This window comes from Pteropus vampyrus, unplaced genomic scaffold (assembly GCF_000151845.1).
Source record: "Pteropus vampyrus isolate Shadow unplaced genomic scaffold, Pvam_2.0 Scaffold357, whole genome shotgun sequence".
Lineage (NCBI taxonomy): Eukaryota > Metazoa > Chordata > Mammalia > Chiroptera > Pteropodidae > Pteropus > Pteropus vampyrus.
The window spans coordinates 180,879-187,863 of NW_011889138.1; the positions used below are offsets into that span (position 1 = coordinate 180,879).

The 6,985-nt window shown below is 46.4% G+C and overlaps 1 long non-coding RNA gene across 1 annotated transcript; it reads right to left on the minus strand.

Moving 5' to 3' along the window:
* Nucleotides 1-455: 455 nt before the first annotated feature.
* On the minus strand, nt 456-6,120 carry LOC105304867. Its single transcript, XR_897035.2, has 4 exons — nt 5,693-6,120; nt 4,772-4,898; nt 3,615-3,736; nt 456-3,003 (listed from the first exon to the last, which is right to left on the minus strand). It is a non-coding gene; the product is annotated as an uncharacterized LOC105304867 (long non-coding RNA).
* Between the last annotated feature and the right edge of the window lie 865 nt (nt 6,121-6,985).

Below are 6,985 nucleotides of genomic sequence, written 5' to 3' on the forward strand. Positions count from 1 at the left end.
AGATATCACCTCACACCTGGATGAATGGCTATCATCAAGAAAAGATAACGGTGTTGACGAGAAAGTGGAAAAAGGGAATCCTTGTGTACTGTTGGTGGGATTGTAAACCAGTCCACTTTGGAGAACAGTATAGAGATTCTTCAAAAAATTAAGAATAGAACTATCTTATGATTCAGCAATCCCACTTCTGGATATTAACTCAAAAGAATGAAAACAAGTTGTTAAAGACATATATGTACGCTCATGTTTATTACAGCATTGTTCACAATAGCCAAGAAATGGAAACAACCTAAGTGTCCAACAAAGGATGAATGGATAAAAGTGGTACACATACTCATATAGAAAATGAGAATGTTATTCAGCCATGAGAAAAAAAGGAAATCCTGCCATTTGCAAAAACATGAATGGACCTTGCGGGCATTATGCTAAGTTAGAAAAAGACAAATACTACAGGATATCCTTACATGCAGAATCTAAATAAAAAATCAAACCAAACTTGAAAAAACAAAGAGTAGAATGATGGTTACAAAAGGCTGGTGGGCGTGGGAGTGGGAGAGATTATTGTTTAAGGGTACACATTTGCAACTAGTAGGTAAAGTTCCTGGAAATCTAATATACAGTACAGAGATTACATACAACAAAACTGTATTACAAACCTTAAACACAGTAAGAGATTAGTTCTTAATTGTTCTCACCACTAGAAGAAAAGATAAACCTGTGACATGATAGCGGTATTAGCTAACACTACAATGGCAATCATAGTGCAATATAAATGTATCAGATGAATATACTGTACATCTTAAACTTTGTATACAATGTTATATGTCAATTATATCTCAAAAACAATACTAAGTAAATAAATAGATAAAAACTGAGACCTTAAATAGTACAGTAAAATGTACCCATTCATAAGTATGTACTTATTTCCTTTGACATAAAATAATCTTAGGCAACAATACTTTTAGTATTCTGGTTTAAGTTTTAAGAGCTTCATAAATCAAGGCTTCATGTTTGGCACAAAGACTTATGCTCAATGGCTGAGACGATGTTCTATAACAAAAGATTTCAACAAATATTTGCTGAACTGCTCTCAAGTATGCAGCTAACCTGACATGGGAGGGAGAGTATGTACATTAAGTCAGGTGACAGGAACAAGGCTCTTTTACTTGAAATCTTGCTCTTCCCCTGCCACTCAACAACAACAAAACAACCAATAACAAATTGTCATGGGTTTGTCAGGGAAACCCAAATCAAGCCATGAAGGCATTTCTTTTTGTTACATCTACTTCCTTTTTATTTCCTCCTTTATGTCTGTTATTTTTAAAATAGTCCTGTGATTGCTTTTCGGTGCACTCTAAAGGTAGTTCTACAGCTGAAGGATTTTGTAATTGCACAATAACCACTGATTCTCTCTCCTTTATGAATTCTCCGATGTAGAGTAAGGTCCTAGGCTGGGTCAATTTTCAATATGACGCTTTAGACAGATGACAATAGCTGACGATTTGCCTCAGATTGTCTCACAGTAATGACACTTGCGGGGTTTCTCTTTGGTAAAATTCTCAGATACCAAGTAAGATGTTTCCTCTGGTCAAAAGATTCTCCTCAAGAGTTACATCCAACAGGTCTTTCCCCAGTATGAGTTCTCTGAATTTGACTGAGGTGTGTCCACTTGCAAGAGGCTTTCCCATATCTCTCACTCCAGTGTTGCTCCCCAGTGTGGATCCTTTGAGGATGAGTGACAGATGAACGAAGGCTGAAGGCAAGCCCACATGCAGTGTACTGACAGAGCTTCTGCCCAGTGTGACTCCTCACGTGTTGAGTTAGGGGACAGCTAGCACGAAAAGCTCTCTTATATTTTTTATACTTAAAGTGTTCTACTCCAGTGTGGATCCTATTATTCCAAAAAGGAACAACAGGGTGAGGGAAGATCTTACCATAGCCACTGCACTTGGGGCTTCTCTCTTGTGAGAATCCTCATGTGACGAGTGAAAATACAGCTGTCACAAAAGACTTACCAGAATATGCTGCACTCACAGACTTTGTCTAGAGTGGGAAAAAGCTCTGTCCTCTCAAGGCTTTCTCACATCCAGTGCAGTCATAGGGCTTTACTTCGGTAAATCTGCGAAAGGCATTTGTTGAACCCATACCCGTGCTGCTTCCCTGTGTGCCAATCCTTCCCTGCGCAGGCCACGGAAGCATTACCTGGTCCACGCGTGTTCTGCTTGGGGACAGCATGTCCTGGAGACCTGCTCCTATAAAACTTTCAAGGGCAGATCATCATCTGTCCCCATAGCATTATGTACAGAGCTCAACTTCCTGGGGAGGCTATCCCTGTGGGAAAATGTCCCTAGACTTCTTGCATTTTGGCTGCTCCCTGGACCGATCCCTACCCCCTGGGGAGTCCCTTGAGACTCCTTGAGTTAACTGACCCTGCAGTGAGGCCCCCTCCAACAAGGGCAGCTAAGAAGAGGAAGGCTTTGTGGTCCCAGGTTGCGCTTTCTTGCCTATGTAGATCCAACACACATAAAGGTCTGTTAGCAATGCCAGCACAGAAAGGCATTCCACATTCAATGCTCCTGTGTGGCTTCTCCCCACAGAGAGGGGCCTGGTACTAAACAAGGTCAGAGTTGGCCAGTTCTTCTGATCCTCCCTACAAGTGAAGGCCTTCTTTAATGTTGGGATCTGTAGTGCTTCACAAACAAGGCCTGGCCTCCTCCCTTCTAAAGAATTGCTCTCCATGCTGCTGCTTCTGCCTCTGGTCAAGGTTTACACTGAACTGAAAGTCTCTCCTACACAATTCACATGTGGCTATGTGGTCACTGTCCAGATGGTGTTCCCTGTGGCTCAGCCAGGTAAGCAAATGTCTTTCAAGACTGGGCCAGACATGCCACATGAGTGAGCCTTTTAGGTGGAAGGACCTGCCTTGAGCATTCTAAACTGCGACACTTACAGAAACACTCTGCTCAGAAGGCACAGGCTCTTCCTCCGCAACATGGCAACAACCTGAAAGAAGATAAATGCTGGTCAAACACATGTTTAATGGGTGGCAAAAGGTATCCCATAAGAAATGTGTGTCTGATACTACCAGGGTATAGTCCGTAGGCCTGTTGGCAGAACACAGCACTAGAGTCAGGATGAGGAAGGCTGCTATGCACTGGAGGTCTCACAGAATGGAGGAGATCTCACAGGGGTGAGGGTACAAGGATGGGGAACAGTGTAAGGAAGAAAGGCATGGTCTCCTAATGAGACAAAGGTTCCTTGTGACAGGCAAATGCTGTCCCAAAGGATCTGTCCAGGACCACGCATATCTGGCTGGAACTGAATAGTCTTCAAGGAAACAAGGATATGTGCAGAAATCATGACATGTTAAATGAAAGCCAGTGCTGTAGAGCACCTCATGGAGCACTAAAAGAGGACAAATGAGACATGGGATGACAAAGGTAGGGGACTAACAGATACCTGAAGTCAGAGCACAAATGACAAGTGAGCAATACATCAAAAACAAAGGGAAAGTGAGACGAGGTTAGTCACTGGTATTGGCATCAAACACTAGTAGACAAAGCACTGACTGCTTGTGTAATATGAAGCCAGCCTGTCGTCACCATTCCACTCACCAAGGCCGGGCCTCCTCCAGGTCTTCTTTGCTGTGGCTGGAGCCGAGTCTACCTTCTCAAGAACCCTGGGCTCCCTTCTGGCTCCATGCGGGTAACCACATGGGACCTGGAAACTGCAAGCCCTGAGATGAAAGGAGACAGGTAAGTGGCCAGCAGTGACATAGGCAACCTTTCCCACATAGAAGAAATTTCAATATCAAAAAAAAGAACCTTGGAAGAAAGTTTTGCAGGAACAGCTCACTGTTCTTCACAAGGACAGACCACGACAGTGCCCTCGATTCCTGCAACAGTCAGCTCCCACCCCAGGAAACGTCAGTTAGAAGAAGGGGGCAGAATCTGGGAACAGAGATGCCAGTGATCTGGACAGTCCCCAACCAAAGTGTGGCCAGGCCATCTGAAATCTGCTGTGCAGACTGCGAGACTTATGACTCGAAACCCTTCATTTCAAAGCTTTGGGCAGTGTGTTGGGGCCACTCTGGAAGATGAGGCAGCAGTGCCCAATGCCCACCCCTGGTACCCACACCACCTTCTCCAAGGAACCAAGGAGAAGAGCTATGCTGTGAGAGCGCCATGAAACAGAGCTGCCCCTTGGGTGAAAAATGAAGAAGTAAACCCAGCCCAGGAAACTGGGACTCACGCCCACCCCCAAGAATCTATGTCGTTGTGAACCCTTCCAGCGGAGTATGGGCTAGACCTAAAAACTCTTTTCTGATAAACAGAATATGGCAAAAACAATAGGACATTACTTCTGAGAACAGGTTACAAAAATACTAGTTTCTACCTTGAATACTATCTCTTGCTCACAGTCATGGAACTCAGCTGCCTGTGATCTGCTTACAGAGAAGACAACATAGCAAGACACTGAGGGAGGACTCTGGCCAACAGCTGGCAAAGAAATGATAAATCAGCCCAAAGGTATACTGTTCATGTGCATGACCCTGAAAGGAGAGTCATCTCCAGTTAAGCCTTCAGATGAGAGGGCAACCCTGGACAGCCTCAGTAAGGTCACAAAAAACCTTGAGCTAGAGATATCCAAGTCAGATATGTATGATTCTTGATCCGCAGAAACCATGAAATAATAAATTTCTGTCTTTTCAACCCACTAAATTTGGGGGAAATTTGCCACGCACCAACAGATAACCAAAACAAGAACTTACCCAGCGAGGACACAAGTGCAAAGTTCTCCAGCATTACATCACGGTACAGGCGTCGCTGCGCCTCCTCGAGAAGCTCCCACTCCTCCCGGGAGAAGCACACGAACACATCCTCGAAGGTCACACAGCCCTGTCATGATGAGAACAGTTGAGCCCACAAGCAGCACAGCATCTCTCCCCAGCTCTCACTGCTCACGAGCACTCTCCGGTCCCTGATCTCTTAGCCTCCCAACTCAGAGATATCTGGCCTTGGCACCACTCATGTCTCTTCGCTCCTCATGTCCCTCTGATCACTGTGTTCAGCTCAGTGCAGACCATGGAGGTGGGAAGATACTGTGTAAGCTCTGGGTCTGGCAAGAAGGGTCCTAAACACTCTCCTGCCAGCCAGTTCACCTGGTGTTACCCAGACCATGCCTCCCTGACACCACCAAACTCCAACTCAGCCTTCTTCCATAAGCTCCCAGTATTAGGACCTTAAGGCTGTCAGTTCACACTCCTCTCTGGTCTTCTTCCCTCCTCCCTTACTTTTCGGCCTTCACTCTGCTGCCAGAAGAAACCTGTTGAATGAAATCTGTGTAAAATCACCTCCATCTCTGCTCCAAACTTTAAGAAGGGATGCTTAGCTCCTCCGGCTGCCATTCCAGGCCTGACTTGTGCCGCCGCAGCTGTCTGTTCTCATAAAACACAATGGTGACCTCAATCACTCCCAAATCAGTCTCACTTCCAAGTCTTTGCACATGCCTGTTCCAGTGACTGGTACTCCCTTCCGAACTTATTTGGCCTATACTAAGGACCCTGGGCCAGAAGTGACTCCCTTCAGGAACTCTACGACCACGAACCGGGAGAATGAAAGGTAGAGCCCGAAGACAAGGAGTTATGACCATGAGGGTGTGTGAGGTTGAGGCCGAGGGACACAACACTCACCTGCGCCGGATTCATTAGCGCTGCTGCCCTGGTCCTCGCCGCGCGGCCGTGTGGGCTTTGTGGGGTTCTGTGAGGTGGGCGCCCAGGGCAGGGTTCACCTTTTGCTGTGTATCGCACTCCAAGCTTCACTATAAAACGGTATAAAACGCTCACAAGACCCAGGCCGCCGTTTTCAAGGGTCGGGCGCCGGACCGCGGAAGACTCGGGTAAGCACGAGGGGCGACGGCGTCCGCTCTACAGTCGGGGACAGCCTCAGAGAGACAGAGCCTGCACCGGTAGTCACAATCTCACAGCCACGGGGGCGGCCCTGTCACGTCACCCTCCTTTCCAGCTTAGCCCTAGAGCGACGCCCTAGCGCATCTCTCCGGTCCACGTGGTACCGGTCCAAAATGCAACTGTGCGCCAAAGGAAGTACTCCTGAAGCAACACCGGAAGTCCCGCCCCACGACTCAGGGCACGCCCCTCTTCGGCCTTCATTGGCTCAGCTCTCAGGCAGAAAAAGCATGAGGTATCCGCTTCTGGGTAATGTAGTCTATTCCGTCTGTTCGTATGTGCCGTTCCCCTTTTCCATGGCAACCTACAAACCGCATTGGTAGAACGTGCGAGAAAATAAAGCTCGAGGTTTCCAAACACGGACAGGGCTTCGCTTCCTCTTAAAAACGCCCTAGTTTGCCTGGGCATGGCGGTGGACATGCAAGCTCTGCGGTCTCACCCGGACCTAGTGAATCACAAACTTTCCGTCCTGCTCCCTCCCACCCGCGTCGCGAATCATCCCTTTTCCAGCATACCCATGCGGTACACATGTCTGTATAGGAAAAATACAGTATTCAGTACCATCCTCGGTTTTACGTATCCAGCCGGGGTCTTGGAAATATACCCCACGAATATGGGGGGGACAACTGCATTAATATGGTCATTAGTGTTACCATCACAATGCTTTCATGCACACTGCTGTGGGAAGTGAAATTGGGGATGCCTCTTTGCAGGATCCTTGGCATTATTTATCAAAACAAAAGATACAATGACCCTGACTCAGCAGCCTCATAAATTTTTATTAAAAGTTTTACATAAAAGCATACGTTTGTATTATTTGTCTTATTTAGTTATTTCTTACACAGCACAAAATTTCTTAAACTACAGGTAGACATTTTGCCCAAAGAGATGCCTTATTGCAGGCCACATAATTCAGATATTGGGAACACCTGGATTAACTGCCCTCAAGCCTGAGTGGAGAATGGAGTTGACATGGTTACATGTTTGTGACAGAATGACATGTTACCTAGTTCGCGGTGA